The following is a 17,953-nucleotide window of genomic DNA, read 5'->3' on the forward strand; positions in this document are numbered from 1 at the left end:
ACCAAATTTGGTATATGTGACGCTGGCGAAGCACCCGTGAGCGCATCATGAGCTTGGCATGTAGTCATGTTGTTACATGACACGCATGTCGTGATTTTGATGATAGGGTCTGTCGCCTCTGTTCGCCATGCAATCATGTCATACCATACAAGTTTTTCAACATGCCAAGTGAACGAAATTACCGCAAAAGCTGCAGGACCATGAAATGTAAATCATGACATTCATGACATCCAAGTAATGATTTTCCTGTTATAACTAGTAAGTATGTTTTTTATACAGCGATGTTATGCCATACCAAGTTTGGTATCAATACCATTATCGAAATGGTCAGGACAGCTAGAAGTCGTAAGAGGCTAGATAGATAGATAGTTAGATATGCGTTAAGTCGCCGAAGTTCTTTAAGAAATTATTCGTATTTAACACATATGTTAGAGAGGCTTTGCCACAACATGAAATTCCTACAGCGTATCTTTTTGTTCAAACAATGCCTTGAAGTAGCATCACTATGTAGTACAACACCTGCGGAATGCGCACACAGCAATTGTTCGACTTCCAGTCGAGACAAAAATGCTATTGGCTTTTTGGTCCACGGGCAAGATCACTTTTTGTCTCGCAACAAACAACGATGACACTGACAACGACGATGGAATTTCTGAAAAACGGGTTTTGATACGCAATCACGTTATTATTCAATTAATGCTCATATACGTCATGTACTGAAGCTTTATAAACAAAGCCGTTAAACAGCCAAAGAAATATGCACCATCTTCCCGAGGGGAACGCTGATGGGATGCGAAGCAGCAGTGGTGTGCACAGCGTTAACCCGGTTGAAACGGGTGTCGACGCGGGTGCTGGAAGGACGGTTTGAAGCAAAAGTGAGTGTAGCGCTTAGTCGAGCAAACATTTGTTTGAAACTTTAAGACACAGGAGATGGGTTGGGCTTCGTGTAAGTTTTATCGCAGATAAACGAGCCATATAAGAGTACATGATTTAGTCACGCGTCCACAGCAGCAGTAAGGACGCAGCTTGCTAGCCATTTCCAATGGCAGGCCGCGGCCATAAGGCTGCTGTGGACGCTCAGCTGAATCTTTCTTTGTAGTAGTAGTAGTAGTAGTAGAAAACTTTATTATGTAAATAATCCAGACAGGCTAGAACTCCAGTGCCCCCGAGGAATATACAGGGTGAAGAGCGAAGTTTTCCACTCGGCGTGCGATCGAGCATCGCGGGTGGTGTAGAAGGTGAAGTGAGACAGATGTCTCTTGCGAGCGGGTGGAGCAGCGGGCAGCTGCCGTCAGTGAGGGAGAGAGTGACGTCTACGCGCAGCTGCGACTTGACGTACTTGGCACCACTTCAATAGCTGCGGCGAGGAGGTCTGCGCGGGCCCGCCAGACAGCGTTACACAGGCCAGTCAATGAGCTGCTTCGCATTTAGGTTAGAATGTGGCATACAAATTAACAGAAAAAAACACAATAAACAAGGTTAGGACACAATTTTTCATACAATTCTTTCATACTATGTTCATTTGTGAAAGGCTGGAAGCTTTGCTAGACATTTTCTCTCATTTTGGATGTGGCATACTGGTGTATCCTTTTACAGAGTTACTCATGCACTGGGAACTTGAAAATATTACCCGACATTGTAGACTGTCCAACAGTTGATTTTTATATGCTCGCAACATCCATTAACATACTGTTTTTTTTTCTTATCCTATATTCAAGAACCCCAGAGATACACAATGCTTTGCTTTGTATCAGTACGTTTTCGTCAGCAAAACTATGCCACTTGTTGGAATGCCTTTCTTTTGTTTTTCGGAAATTGCTAAAGAAGTGTTGAATTGTATGCTAATATGAATTGTATGTTATTTTTGTATGGCTGTTTAGAATTATTGCTACTCTCATTATGTTGTGTGTGTTGTGTACTATGTTGTGTGATGCTAATTATGCTTTTGCTGTGTGTTGTTATGTATGCCTATTCCTGCATAAGACCTGGTAAACAGGTCAGCAGTATGTAATGAACAAAAATAAATAATAGTGTTGGAGTAAGAAAATGGCACTTGTAAAGCATTAGCTTTCAATAAAATTCGGTTTTGCTCAAGTACTGTTTCATCCTTCCAAATATGGTCGTTCTTCTCGCAGCACCCACAACACCCCGTGCTGTAGCCGCTGGCAATAGCTCCACAACCGCTTTTGCCCGAGCTTTCGCATCTTATTTGATGAGACCTTGCGCCTTTTTCATGCCTTGTTCTTGTGTGAATTTCACCCAACAAACAATTGCTTGTCGGGTGCTTGGGTGTTTGGAGAGACTCGCGAACCGACCGAATAAACCTGCGGTGCAGTGCGCATATAGAGGCATGAAGACATGCAGGTACGCATACCCTCAGTTGTACTAAACAAAGTAGCTTCTTGCAAAAGTGCATGTACGCAGTTATGAACAGGCTCTTTGGCTTGGCACCATTTGAACAAGTGAGATATTGCAGCTGTGCCTACCGCAATTTCATTCCGGTCAGCACTCCCAGAGATGAGCCAAGAGCGGCAACAAAACAAAAGTCGTTCTTCGAATTCTTCAAGGCCGCCAGTTCCCCTCGTAATACCTGTTGAATACGCCTCACTGACTGATGTATTAGATGTATTAGGAAGAGCTGTTGGCCGTCGAGGCTGACCACTTCGTACGTAAAGGTTGCCCGGACAATGAGGTAAGCATCTGAAATTCGTTTGCGCGGGCCTTTCTCAGGTAGTTCGTGGTGCTTTTATGCCGCAGTTTTCCACTAACCGTGCCCTGCCAGGCGCCATAACACCCTATCAATGAGTCATAAACGGACTGGAGTTTATATGCACGTAGGGCCGAACGTATTCGTGCTGTGCTGTGTTATGCATGTTGTGCAGAGTTTCCCAACTCGCCATGGGATGATCTGGGCGTGCCTCTTCCCTCTTTTGCTGGTTTCGAAGGAGGCAGTGTTGCACCTTCCCGTTTTGTAAGCGGAGGTGAAGGTGACAACTTCACTGAACTCTCCTGGCCTGAATCTTTTTACTTGCATGGAATACTTGAATACTTCTGCATAAAATGCGAGCGTATAGACACTCCTGACAGGTTCTCAGCAGCTCCCAGAAGCTCCCAGATGCTCGCATAACGCGTCCATCGAGAGTTTTCATGATACCCCCTTCATGTAGTAACACGCTACCTGTAAATAATGTAAATAAAAGTTTCTTTTAACAGCTCCGGCTACTCTCCTCGACATCTCCCCGAAAGTTTAGCTGGCTCCGGTTCTTTTGGAGGACCTTAGCTATATCACTGTGAATAACTGGCGCTTGTAGTTGTTAATGAAACGCTCGCACTACAATGAATTTAGATGTATTTTTGGTTGTTATCGCTCTATTTCACGTACGTCGGAAATGAAAATTCACTCCAGCGGTGGTCCGAGTAGCATATTTTCTGGTTCTAGTTTTAAATCAAGCCAAGCCAACAAGCCCAATATTAACCTTGAGCTGACCGTAAAATATTTTTTGGGCGATAAGGCGTCAAAATATGCCTGAATTAGGCAATATGTCTAGAATCAGGATTGTTAGTTGTGTTTTAAGACCAGCATTTATAGCGTTAGACTTCTTTGTTATTGCGGGCTTTTTTTCGCACACACCATTCTTGATATGTCTTTCTGCTAATATACGTGTCCCTGCCGAAAATAGGGAGTTCGCTTTGCTTGCTGCAAATGGAAAGGTTCCTAAAAAAATCTCTTAACATGCGCTTTGCGAAGAAAAAAAAAGACACGATTTATTATGCACTGACTTAAAACACCTTTGAAAGAGAAAGTCAGCATATTTGTTTTACGCTTCGTTTTCTTCGCCACACCCTGAAAACATCACGCAGCTAACATAATTTTCGATTGTTTACGAGATCGGATGCATTGCAAAAGCTTCACACGTTTGATGGTTATGCAATGCCTCCACTATAAAGCAGCGTTTGACCAAGCAGCGACGTCATGTGAGGATGCTATCATCGTGTAACTCCATGTGTTGATTTAATGATGACTTGAAGACTCCAGAACATGTGGCAGTTACTTACATTATCATGATGCTCCCGGGTCATCTGACTTGTTATCCTGGAATTTTGCCACGCAATTGGCGCATCTACGTTTATATCGAGTATTTCGTGATGTTCCACCAACTGCAAGTAGTCTCTTTGGCCTCTTTCCAATTACGCCACCACCAAGATCTCGCGTTGTATCGGCATCTGATATCTTTAAAATGTTCTAACGTATGAGACATATAGGTCTCTTAGTAGCACGAGCGCCAAACACACTGGTGTTTTCAAAGAAAAGAACGCAAGCATTTACAGAGAGAAACTGATGGAAAGGCAGTAAAATGAGCCATACTTATTGTTAAAAAGTACCGTTTCCTTCTGAATTGTACAACAATTCATTTTCTTTCACATTACCAGTGCTTAAATGCTTTACCATAAATGCCCGAATGTATGATTTGCAAAAAAAAATCTAAAAATTTTGGCAGATTTCAAGTGTCTTGGGAATCGACGCTATGTGAAACATGTGGAGGGAAGGTGACCATCTTGTTTTTTTAGCGAGCGACACGTCATGGAATCACGGTAATGTATGCGAAGTGGTTGCACGCACAGACATATGTCGAAAAGTTTCAGAAGTATACATAACCAGTTCTTTCCACCTGCGCAACGGTGCGAACAGGTACATGAGTATAAGTAACACCAGAAGTGATAAATAGGCAAGTGCTGGTGCTCTCGAGGACGGCCGCCCTGGACACTGCTGTATAAATCAGCTGCTGTGCATGGCACCTAATTTCATTGACTTTAACCTGACGTAAAGGCTGACTTATAGGAGTACATATGCAAAGTTTTAAAGTTGCATAGCGAACACCGCAACCACAATTGAGGTTTCGCGAACATGAGGGTATATTTACAAGTATTTTTGAGTGGTGACGTGGCTCTGTAACATAGAATCCTTGACTACCGCGCCGATTGCTTAGTTTTGATTCTTTGTTGGATTTGTTCATTGCATTCTTCGGCTAAAACCTACCGATGTTAGGTTTGTTTAAACAAACACACGTGAAAATCACCCAAGTGTTTTGTGGCCATTCCTGTGTAGATCATCATCAGCATCAGCAGCAGCTTGAACACAGCCACTGCAGGGCAAAAGCATCTCGCATAGTGCGCCAATCAACCCTGCCTTATGCTTTCCGATACCGCGTTACATATGTGAATCTTCTAATTTCATCGGCCTACCTAAATTTCTATCTCCCCTTCGTGCGTGGGCACTCTCTGAGATACCAGTCAGTTACCCTTAAACACCAACGTTTATCCTCCATACGTGCTGCGTACCCAGCCATTGTCCATTTCTTCTTCGTTTCAACTATAATATCTTTAAACTCAGTCTGTTCCCTGACCCAATCTGTTCTCTTCTTCACTGTTAAGGTTACACCTATCACTTCCACCCGCTTCGCCGTTCTCAACTTAAGCTGAACTCTCTTTGTAAGCTTCCAGATTTCTGCTCCGTAGGTAAGTGCTGGCAAGATGCAGCTGTTATATGCCTTACTCTTGAGGTTCAGTGGCATATTGTCATTCGCGGTTTGAGAATGCTTTCCGAATGTGGTCCATTCCATCTTTATCATTTTGTATTTTCACTCCCGTGGTCTGGCTCCGTGGTTACTAGCTGTCCTAAATGGCATATTCTTTTACAACTTCCAGTGTCTCTACACCTATCGCAAAGTGTTGTTTTTGCTGAGACTGTTGCACAATATCTAGTTTCGGGCACAATAACGTTCAGACCTACCTCTGTGCTGTCCGTGTTCAGTTGAGTAATCATGAGTTGCAATTCGTCCGCTGAGTTACTCATAAAGAAATTGTCATCAGCGAATCACAGGTTACTAAGAAGCTCTTTATCAACTGTTATCCTTATTTCTTCCCAATCTAGGGTAATGAAAACCTCTTTAAAAACGTGGTGCATAGCTTCGGAGAGATCTTCTCTTCCTGCCTCACACTGTTCTTTCACAAGATTCTGTGACTTGCTTTATGGAGAAATATGGTGATTGTGGGTCTACTGTAGATTTCGTTCAATATGTTTTTGTAGGGTTATTCCACTGTCTGATTACATAGTGCCTGCATTACTGCTGATGTCTAGACTGATTCAAACGCATTCTCGTAATCTTTGAAGGCTTTGTGTAGGGATTGGCTGTATTCCATGCATTTCTTGTTTACCTGATTGATAGTATCGATACGGTCTATTGTAGCGTAGGCTGTTAGAAATCCTGCTTAGTACTTTGGTTGATTGAACTCTAATAGTGATACTAAGTGTCAATCGCCTGTGCTACAATTCTGCATACCAGTGAAAAATACCCCTCCATGGGTTTGTGTCATTGTTTGGCGGAAACTGATGAGGTTCCGACGCGATTTTGACAATATTCATGTATTGACCAGTGCGTCAAATTCGTCAAGCCACCTTACCCTTACATGCTATTTTTGATTCACGCCAAGTCAAAGGTTAAGTGTCTAGGTGGAAAGATAGATACGCAGATAGACTCTAAAAGTTCTTGTGATGCACGAAAAATGTTTTCCATCTAAAAGTGATTATGAATAGGTGGCGACGGTAAAATTCTTTTTACGTGCCGTCTCTTACTGTTATATTGCAGCCTGTTGGCGTATCCGTTCCTGTATTCATAAAATATCTCACTTTTTGTAACCGCTGTCAAATTCAGTGGTAAATTTCAGAAACTTCTAATCAGTATTCAATAGCAGCGACAGTACGAGTTTGTGGTAATGTCGGTGAATAGGGCGTAAACTTTAGTTGGCATGCTTGCAGAATTTGCAGAGAAGCCAATGATGGACATCATTTAAATGAAGCAGTGAAATAAAACTTATTTACCTTTTCTTTCTAGAAACGTACGATGTGCTCCGCAATACATGAAATGATCTAGCCATACACTGGCATTCACTTACATATATATCTAATATATTCTGGCAACTCTGGAGTCTAAAGCCCATGGTGGAACAGTATGAGTACTGGGAGGTTGAATGGGCATTTCAGGCTTATTGAAATCCCAAAACACATTTAGTATATGTATCAAAAAGTTGAATCACATGCACCTAATACGAGGAGCCTATTATAAATCACCAATGTCTCTCAACTACAATTTTGTGTGTCGATTTTTCATGAGTGCAATCAACAGGCTCCCGTAACTGCCGTCATGAAGCCCAGTGTACTCTTCCTACTACATGAGCTTGATTAGAGTCAATCTTCTACGATCACACATTCCGGTATTCAGAAATCTTTATTCTTCTGGGCAGACAAGCACTTTATTCAAAGCCATTGCGGATAAATTTGTTACTATGACGACGGACATGGTTACCAGCAGTAGCATGCTTACTCTTGCTCGTGTAGATACAACATGTCTTTATCCCAGAGCAGGTGACATTCCTTTGTATATTTCCGCCACAAACTGCTTGGCATGTACCTCCCAATGTAGAGCAAAATGGCATTTTTGCTGCATGGTGGAGGAATCGATTGTTAGTGAGACCACAGGAATTTATTTAATGGTTCACAAAAGTTAAAGATGCTTGAACTTTGCCTCAAGAGCAACACACGATAGCTTAATCGGCCCTAAAAAAATTTACGTCCACCAACTTGTAGCGAAAATTCGTAAGAAAATTTATACGGTCTTGTCCGGAGCCCCGCCGGGGTGGTCTAGTGGCTAAGCTACTCGGTTGCTGACCCGCAGGTCGTGGCATTGAATCCCGGCTGCGGCGGCTGCATTTCCTATGGAGGCGGAAATGTTGTAGGCCCGTTTGCTCAGATTTAGGTGCACGTTAAAGAACCCAAGGTGGCCGAAATTTCTGGAGCCCTCTACTACGGCGTCTCTCATATCCATACGGTAGTTTTAGGACGTTAAACCCCAAATATCTATCTATCTTTTCCGAAAACAAATTTGCAGGTAATCGGGCCCCGCTCACGTTTTCTTTCCTACATCTAGCCCCATTTTGCTTTCGGGTCTTTACCCATCAGCCATGTCACGAAGAAATAATTGAAAGGAAGAGACAGGGCGGTTAACCTAAAGAAACTGGTTTGCTACCCTGTACAGGAGTGGAGAAATAAGGGTCGGAAAGAGGATAGGGATAGAGAGATATAAAATAAATATAAAAAATGGCAGCATATCCACGGAGTGAACGATGGGGAGGGGGGCGAAGCATTCGTCCGTTCATTCGTTCTTGCTTCCGTCCGTTCCTGCGTACGTCTGTGTAACCGTCCATGCGTCCATCCACCCGTCCGTGCGTGCGTCTGTTCGTGCGTCCGTCCCTGCGTTCGTCCATGCATCCGCGCCTGCGTCCGTTCATGCGTCCATCCATGCATCTGTCTGTGTGTCCGTTCGTCCATCTATTCAGCACTCCAAGTACCACCATCTCGCATCTTTTCATATAATCTCCATATAGAAGCTCTGCCATCCAGCGGACATTTCAAGGACTAAACGGGAGGTGGCACATGCACACTTTCTTGCGGCTTTCGCTTCCGGTTTACTTCCCACCTTTAACCACCTCGAGTTCATGGTATATACTAGTTCTCTGTATTCATGGCTATGCGGCCCAACGCTCGCTAAACCATTCTAAAACAAAGGAGGTTACACCCAACGAGTATAACGTAGTAATCCTTTCTTGTCAGATCATGCTCAATGTACATGCCAATAGCTGCTAATGGGGATCGCAGCGTGCACGTTACCTAAAGGCCGAATGCTCCTGTCTTTCATTCCCCCTCAACAGCCATTAACATGTGCATTGAGCACTATCTTTTATTGTTCAACAACGCACAGAAGAAATCTCTCACCGGAACCACCTTGGAGGTCAAAATCGTAAGGACCGCTATTTCGGGTATGTGCCACTGATGGTTACGTTCTACGAGGGCCGCACAAGCCACGCCATAAGGAGCTCCGCCCCTAAAAATTGCATGCACACACTTGCAGGGCGTTCCAATCACAGTCATTTGGCATGCCGGTTGAACGCAACAAGCGCAGGAGCGCCTCCACAGCCTTCCTCTGCGACATAAACTCCTGTCGGTCACGCAGGATTCTTTTTTTCGAAAGAGTATGGTGGTCCAGTTCGTCTGTTGGATTGCAAAGCGACTGTCTCTGCGAGCAATACTGTGGGCATTCACAAAAAATGTGCCAAGTTGTTTCGTCACTGCCACAATGATCGCATGCAGCAGTGTCGGCCATTCCTATGCGAAACGCGTACAAATTGGTAAATGCGACACCCAACCCTAATCTGCACAGCGTAGTAGCGTCTCGTCGGCGAAGTTCAAGAGGAATTCGAAGACTGAGCGTTTAGTCTAAGGTACGATAATCGTGCATGGGTGAAATGTGACTCGTTACATTGCGACGTGGTGCGCTTGGGAGCAAGCGTGCGGAGTTTCCGTGCAGCATCAGTTCTGGAGAGCGGAATCAATACTTGATCGCTTTCACTATGAGCATAACGGGCAGCTTGATCGGCCCATTCATTGGCCTTTTTTTTGCATATCTGCTTTTTTTCTAGATGCCAAGTATAGTTAGCCTTATATTAGCCTGAGTCAGGCACCAAGAAGGAGTGGTTACCGTCTGGCAAAAGAATGATCGTGGTTGGTCTGTCTGCTGGTAAAGAGGCTAGGTGGTGGCAGGGTGTCCGCGCAATATGCCTTATATGTGTCCTGAGTGCCTCAACGTCAATATGTGTCGTAATGAGGTGGTCACCGGCGATTGCTATAGTTGCTATTGTCGACGCACTACGAGGCAAGCCGAGGCGAATCCGGAGTGCCTGGGACTGAATGCTCTGCAACGTCCACAGAATTGTTTTGCTTGAATTGGTCACTGCCGGTAAGCTGTACCACAGAAAACCGAGAAGTACCCTGTACAGCTGTATCATTGCACTGGGTGACATTCGCCAAGTCTTCCCTGCGAAGAACTTCAGTAGAGTATATAGATGTCTATTAGCCGTTTTTTTTCTAGTACGAGAAGTGATCACTCCATGACAGATTCCTGTCAATTATGACGCCCAAAAATCTGCGTTATCAAACGTATGGTACACTTCGACAATTCTTATGGTGCACTTATTCATAGGCTTGCGTGTAAAAGCTACGAGGGCGCATTTGTCGGAAGAAATTTCCAAGCCTTGATTTCAGAGATAACGCAATGTTTCGGTTGCAGCTTTTTTGAACTCTCGCTCACAACACCAGGCGTGTTACAGCCGATGCCGAAACGCAAATATCATCTGCGTACATTGATAGCCTGACTGTGCTTGGCAGATGCTCAGTGAGAGCAAGTAGCGTAAGATTGTACAGCACAGGGGTCAGTAGCCACCCTAGGGAACGCCACGGTGGCTGTAATGAGGAGAGGTTTGACCTTCGTCAGTACTCACAAAGAAGGATCGCAGAAAAATGTGCTATAAAGTGTGTGCTACAAGTACAGTGGCACTTCGCGCCCTTAAAGCAACGCGTCAACCAACGAAGCTGCTGAGTTTTTTCATGCTTTTGCTAATAACGACTATAAATATGCCTTGTTGATTGCGATGAATGTACCTACAACCACATCTGCAGCAGGTAATGATGAAATAGGTCAGAGTGCTTTGTAATGCGTGGGCTGTTAAAACACCTAGTCGTTGCTTATTTTTTTTTGGTGCCTGGTGCAATTCTACGCTTCGTCCGCGCAATATTACAGGCGTTAAGGAGATTCATAGCATTACATGGCATCCATATACTTTTCCAGCAGCTGTTCTATGCGGGGTTATTGAGACTCCTGACCGCCGGAGTTGCTTGCACTTTTCGACGCTCGCATGTGTTTTCCAGACTTTTGACCTTTGAAGCTCCCTCTTTTCTTCTGGAAAGATGCGGCTGGCGTGTATATCAATGCATTTGTAATGCGCCAAATCACTGCATGCATTCTTCAGAATATTTACGCATAAAATTTGCATGCACTGCAGAAATGAATGGTGTGGTTGTGTAAAAGACTTGCTCGCAGGGTGGCCGTTGTTGGCTATGTTGCACAAACTGACTACTTTTGCACGCCGTCTGGTGACGAATATTTCAGTATTTGCTGATAAAATAACATTTCGTAAAAATTTCTGTCGCATCATCAAACACACAGCAAACACGCTACACACACTACTAGTTGTATCTATATGCTAACGCACCACCCTGATTTTTATTTCTCATATGCAGCGTCTGTTCAGATGTGATCTGAGGAAAGACAGAACTCAGCTCCAACATGAAACTGGAATGTTCATTTTTACCGATTTTGTTTTATGAACATAGCATGTTTTTAAGTGCATTTCAAACAAATTTTATGTGTGGCTCGAAGAAAAAGCTGCTTTAACCTTCAGTGTTCCTACTCATTTGTTGGTTCTAATGTTCCCGAATTACTCTGCATCTGCAAAGAACTTTGTTTTTATTCTACATAAAATATATGCACGTGAACTAAATTTGTTTCACTTTATTTGTGTGTTTGCGTCTTATCTAGCTTGACTATAAAGAAAAGGAAGACTTATTTTCTTGTATGGTTGGTCGAAATCTGTTCATAATACCACTTCTGCTTATATTTGCAAGAAACTTGGCTCAAAATTTTAAACGCATTACTACATTGTTTCCTTTCGGTTCAGTTTTGGCTCCTTTTAAAGTGCATCCAAAGGCAACCTTGGCTGCTTGCCACGCATGCTTGTTGGGTTTACACGTGCTTATGGGTCAAGGTTATGCATAGCCTTAAGCATACTTATTTATACTTCATTTGACTCATTACACATTTCAGTGAATCAAAGTGATGACTCATGATAACACTCCTTGTTGTAATGAGCACAATCAGTAAATAGCACGAGCCATGATATAACGCAGGCAGTATTGAACCAACACTTTATTAAATCATCTTTTTCATTTCTTGAAGGTGCCCTGAATCAATTTTGATGATATTTGGCAAACCGACCGATCTGGTATTCGAAGTCCTTCAATTCATTTACGAAGTATTTCAAACGTGTACCGTAAAATGTGTTATTTTTGAAAACTCACACGATCTCCAGCTTAAGGGCTCCCGCCGCGGTGGTCTATTGGCTAAGGTACTCGGCTGCTGACCCGCTAGTCGCGGGATTGAATCCCAGCTGCGGCGGCTGCGATTTCGAAGGGGGTGAAAATTCTGTGGGCCTGTGTGCTCAGATCTGGGTGAACGTTAAAGAACCCCACGTGGTCAGAAGCTTTGGCGCCCTTCACTACGGCATGTCTCCTAATGATATGGTGGTTTTGGGACGTTAAACCTCACATATCAATCAAATCCCACTAGGAACCATGTGTGGATGTGAGACAGTCTGAAGATGGATCGTTTAGTCTAATTTATTGAGAGGACGAATGAGAACGCATTCAAAATGTATAAGAAGAGAGGTAGAGAAATGTTATTGTTTTACGTGGAGGTGTCGCGCTTGTACAAAGCTTTACTGGCAAGTCTTTGTTCGATGTGCACGTCGAAGGCCGCGTCATGAGTGACGTTTCAAGGATGCATTGCTCGAGTTCCTGCACTTCTATGAGCATGTTCACGACTTAGCCCTGGATCCTGTATTACCCATTTCCGTGTGTGAGGCGTGGAATACTCATGAACGACACATGCGGCGTGATGAGCCGTTCTTCGAACGGATTAAGTTCGGGCAGGTGCTCGGGTTTCAACGGGTAGTGATAGCCGTGCGTAATGCTCTTCGCGGGCGAATTTCCAGACGTTAACGCATATTTGCAAGTCTAGCACACCATGAATTCAATGTGGTTGCCGTCGTTGTTAATCACTGGTCCGAACTATTCTCTCAGCACGCCAACGACATCACTACGGAGATCGTTCGGCATGCTGCTGAATTTTTGCAGCTTGTTGTCGAACCAAAGCCAGTCACACACACTGCACCTGTGGCCGAGACTACGATCGAGAACATTTCGCTCTAACCACACGTTTCCGCAATTGGGCACGGGTTGCAAGAGCTCTTTCAAGGGTTTTGTTGCCTTCACCGTCGATTCGCGTTGCCTCATCGCTTAGGCGTTCGCCGTTTAGCGTTTGCGTTTTTATTCGGCTTTTCAGAGAAAGAGGAGGAGCATAGAAGAAAATTTAGAAGAGAAGGGGACACGCATACGCTGTGGGGGCGTAGACGCCCCTTGGGTTTTCATTCGGCTTCGTGTTGCCACGCTATCTGCGATGCATTGAGATTCTGAAAGAGAAAGCGAGGGTAGCGTAGGAGAGGAGAAAGAGGAGGACAGAACGCCCATTCTCGGTGAGTTTACGGCACTGAAGAGATCAGGCTGCTCTGCATCGAATAGCTTAAAATGCGCAAAGCGCTACATAACGTGCCGCAATTCTGCGCTGTGTTTTCATTCTCACCTACATCTGGCCGCGGCTCTGCTTCAAGTTATCAATCAGCAGGCTAGTGGTCGTACTGAAGTAAAGTGCGGCATTGGGCTAGTTTGCAATGCATTATTGAGCTTCTCAGGGCAAAAACTTTCGACAAGTAGCACAAAGGACGAGGACTTTGTGTTACTTGTCGAACGTTTTTGCGCTGAGAAGTTAAATAGTGGTCGTACGCCTGAAGGGAACGCAAGAGGCTGGATTTCCCCAGTTTCCAAAGGGAACAAGACAAATCAGAGCGTCGTCTCTATGATTACGGGCATTTTCTCAAATTCGCGGAATGTGGAGCTTATTGTGGAGTGCTTGGTGAATGATTACTATTATATACGGCCAGTCATAACTTTGTATGGAATGAAAAAGTCCCCAGATTCACTATGAAGTGATCGACAGCACGCATAACACCGAACAAGATGGAATGAAAGCACAAGCGCTGAACAACTTGCACCAATGAAATGTCTAGAAACGAAGCGCTGTTAAACTTCTTCCGGAAGACAACGCAACCGAGGCAAGATCTATGTGACTAGACCAAAAAAAAAGCGTCGTTTGTAATCTGCGATCAAACACGGTTCTAATGCGTGTACCAGGTCCTTGCACGTTTTTGAGCCTTAAAAAGTTAGGCCCAAGCTCCGATTCGTATATAGAGAAGAACCTAAATCTTGTGCACCACAAATGTCACTATCAGTTTGGGAAGTGTACTCTGGGTGTTGTGTATGGGATTTCTTTATCTTGAAGAAAATCGCGCATCTTTCATACCACTCGATGTGTCAGCACGTGTATCAAGGAGTACGAGAAAAATATTCGCCAGAAACAGACAAACGATTTGGATTTTCATTGCGCAGCCTACAGGTGCTCTCTATTGACACACGTGGTGAGAGGCGCATGCGGGACAGGATACTTAGTAACAACTGCATTTAACGAAACTTGAATAAAGAAATTTCTCCTCTTTAAAGAATAAATTACCATACCACGGTAAAACCCAAAGCATTTCCTTCCTGCCAACCCTAATTAACAAAATCAGGGGCGTAGATATTTGTTTCTTTTTTTTCTTAAAAGGAGAGGGGCACCTCTTGAGTGTAAGGATATATATATGATTTTGCGCCATTCTATTCCTGCTCTGGTACCTGTGTACTTTCGTTATTTAGGGCAATTTTGTCGCATATTTGTGTGATACGAGATTCTGGTATCATCGGTACTTTTTCTTCAAATCAACACCATGCGATGGGGCTATTGGTCTGTTAGGTATAATTTCCAGTGAACGAAGACGATTTCAGCCTTTTTATAGCCGAACCTCATGGAAGTGAGAATACTTACCCGTGTTACAACAAACGCTTTTAGCTCCACAGCCGAAAATCCATGACACATTCTCTGTAGGGCAATCGGCTTTCGGCACACACTTTTTTCCGAATAGATGGCATATTAAGGGAAACCTGAATGCTGAAAATAAGATGGAAACGCAGCATTCACCTTTGAAGATTTGTGCGATGCATAAACAAGAAAACAAACAATCCTCTGTGAACACATTTGTCCACATTTCTGTTTAAATTGAGAAAATAGTGTGTCAACGAGGAAAGAAAGTGTTTTATGCGGGAGCTCTTTTAGAAATTTTCCACTAATAATTCCTGATTGAATTAAGGAAATTCTAGGAAATTTACTCGTACGTCAATGTTTTTAGGATTTCTTATAATTAACCACAAATGATGAAAAGCTGATGATTACAATGATGGTTATCAAAAAACGGCTTATTCTTGGCCTATAAAGCTTGGGTGTAAAAATCACCTCATCTAGCTGGCCGCACTTAAAGTACTTAGCCTACCGATGAGCCTGCGAGGCGGCGTAGCTCAGAGCAATGGGAGTGGGAAAGCAGGCGGTCTGTTCAAACAAAATGTGAAGGGACGTTGTTGTTTTGCAAAAGGCCTTTCCGCAAGTCATATATGTGGCATTAATGAAACGGGATTTGACGTCAGGTTGCGAAAATCACTCGAGAATGACTTGAAATTGGTGAATTCGGAAGCTCATTTTGAAGTACAGCGTTTTTGTTATGTGAATATTTTGACTCATGGGGACTGAATGGAGTGCATCACAAAAAGAAATGCTTGAAGACAAGCCATGTGAGTGTAGGTTATATACACAATTATTGAAAAAATATGTGGTATAAAAAGACATGTCCGAGCCAGACTGGTTGACAAAGATCCGCCGACCGTGCATGCGCACGAGCCTTGTGTTTGAATGCTCTGCTTTAGAATATGAAACTCTCATTTTGAAATTGCAACAATATCATCATTGTAATTGCTACGGGGGGACGGACCACTGTAAATCGCTTGCCCTAAAAAAATACCCATCACGTATATAACAATGGTCTTAAAGCAAGCAGAATGCTCTGTGAATAAGTACTCTAAATCAACCTGAATCTGTTCCCTATAGCAGGCCTTGAATATCACTTCAAATTTTGCAATGCTTGTAATGCGTATACATGTATGCAAGTAACTCAAGTGGCATCTTTTGTCTAATAACTTGATAGTTCGCGCTTAGTCTCGCGATCATGTATATGTGTCGTGGACTTGAATTTTTCTAATCCTTCTTTACTGCTTTGTAAGAGGTACAATGCATGTTAACAGCAGTGCTGAAGTGTATATAATTTACTGCAGCTTTTCCCCCACGAACTCATACTTCAAATGCTTATTAAAATATTGGCACAGAGAGCTCCTATAACCTGCCTACTGCCTGATACATTCGGTCAAGATACAATGCACAAGGGAAGCTTCACTGTTGAATTAGCTACCTCGTGGTAAATATTTCTGCATTTATCGTATTTATCAACAATTTGCTTATTATACTTGTTGGAAGCTTGATAACTACAACTTCTCACCGGAGAGGGCACTTATATAGTGCGAACGACAAAGAGCATTGTGATTCTTTATTCGCAGTGCAGATTATTAATTGATAACATGTTCCATACATTGTAGTAAAACTGCATAAAATAGCTGAGAGTTGCGTTTTTAAACGACCAAACGACATAAAATGAAGGCGCAGCTGTCTTATTGCTATCTGCGTCAGATTTTTTCTCTACCCTAATTTTATTTTCTTTTGGGCTACGTATGAATATGTATTTCTGTATTCACACTAATACATAGCTAGATCTAAACAACAGAAAGACAGGCACACGTCTTTTACAGCGTTTGCGTTCTTCAGCATAGCCAGTGCAATCATATAATTCAAATATTTGAATAATGGTGCTATGTAGACTGCGCAAGCGCATTAGCACACTGGTTTTTATTATACTTTAATGCAATCACTAAAACTATTACCACACCACACAACCTTCCAATCACTACAGCTCACCTTGTTTACTCCCATCTATATATGACAAGGCAAAAACGCTGCAACGGTGTAGCTTATTACGGCAATCGATACGCTTTCACCTTCGTTTCCACAGTCGTGCCGAGGTCATCGTTATTGATCAATCTGATCCACACCTCGGCAAACACATTCGTGAGCTTAGGTCGCAGAAAGAAAGCGGAACTCAATGGGACTCATTCAATAAATATCTGTCGTGCTTCGACTACCTCAGACTCAGACTCACCGGTTCTTTTCCTCAGCTGAACTCACTCTGACTCTCACTCACAAAGATTGATTGATTGATTGATATGTGGGATTTAACGTCCCAAAACCACCATTTGATTATGAGAGACGCCGTAGTGGAGGGCTCCGGAAATTTTGACCACCTGGGGCTCTTTACCGTGCACCCAAATCTGAGTACACGGGCCTACAACATTTCCGCCTCCATCGGAAATGTCACTCACAAAGAATTGCTTCAGCAGGACTCAATCTAACTCAGACTTACGGCTCGATTAGAGTCAGAGTGAGTCTGAGTGATCCGACTGATGAGTGAGTTCGCCTAGCTATGATCTCTACCCACCATCTTATTAAGTCTATCACTGCTTACATTGCTGTTATATGATGGTGTTAATTGCATATACAATATCTTAGCTGCTTTGCCCATATGCGATGCCCAATCTCCTTTGTCTAAGGCGAATGGAGGCGACGCAGCTTGTCGTCTGCGGAATGCCTCGCGTTATGCCTACTCTCATTAATGAATCTTATGCAGAAACATTTCAAATCTAACTTTGCTACCCTCTGGGATCAAAACGTCCAGTGCATAATAATAATAGTACATGTGCAAATGTTTATAAATATTCATTAGACTGTATGTGCACAATCAGTGGAAAACAAACTAAAACATTTTATCGCTGCCGAACCATATTCGTAATTACTTTTTGCCGTGCAATGTCACCAAAATGAAACCTTTTCTTTTTACATTGCAATAAAAAGCTACTTACCGATGACATCAATGATAAGACAAAACAGGCAAAGTAATGTAAGTGCTCTCATTGCGACAAACGCGAAGCGTTATTTCGTTGTTTTCTTTGCCCTATACCTAGAGATCTTTTAGTCATCGGGGACGTGGCCTGGCGTTGCTATCTGTATTTTTATTTTCATCCCCGTTTCAACCACCTGTGGACTGTCTAGACACTTGGCGCACGGACGTTACATATAAGAGCACA

General features: G+C 43.2%; 1 long non-coding RNA gene across 1 annotated transcript; it reads right to left on the reverse strand.

The window, feature by feature from the left end:
• Positions 1-7,267: 7,267 nt before the first annotated feature.
• LOC119169401 (uncharacterized) lies at positions 7,268-17,936 on the reverse strand. Its single transcript, XR_005109587.2, has 3 exons — positions 17,729-17,936; positions 14,703-14,825; positions 7,268-7,499 (listed from the first exon to the last, which is right to left on the reverse strand). It is a non-coding gene; the product is annotated as an uncharacterized LOC119169401 (long non-coding RNA).
• Positions 17,937-17,953: the final 17 nt, after the last annotated feature.

This window comes from Rhipicephalus microplus, chromosome 2 (genome assembly GCF_043290135.1).
Source record: "Rhipicephalus microplus isolate Deutch F79 chromosome 2, USDA_Rmic, whole genome shotgun sequence".
NCBI lineage: Eukaryota > Metazoa > Arthropoda > Arachnida > Ixodida > Ixodidae > Rhipicephalus > Rhipicephalus microplus.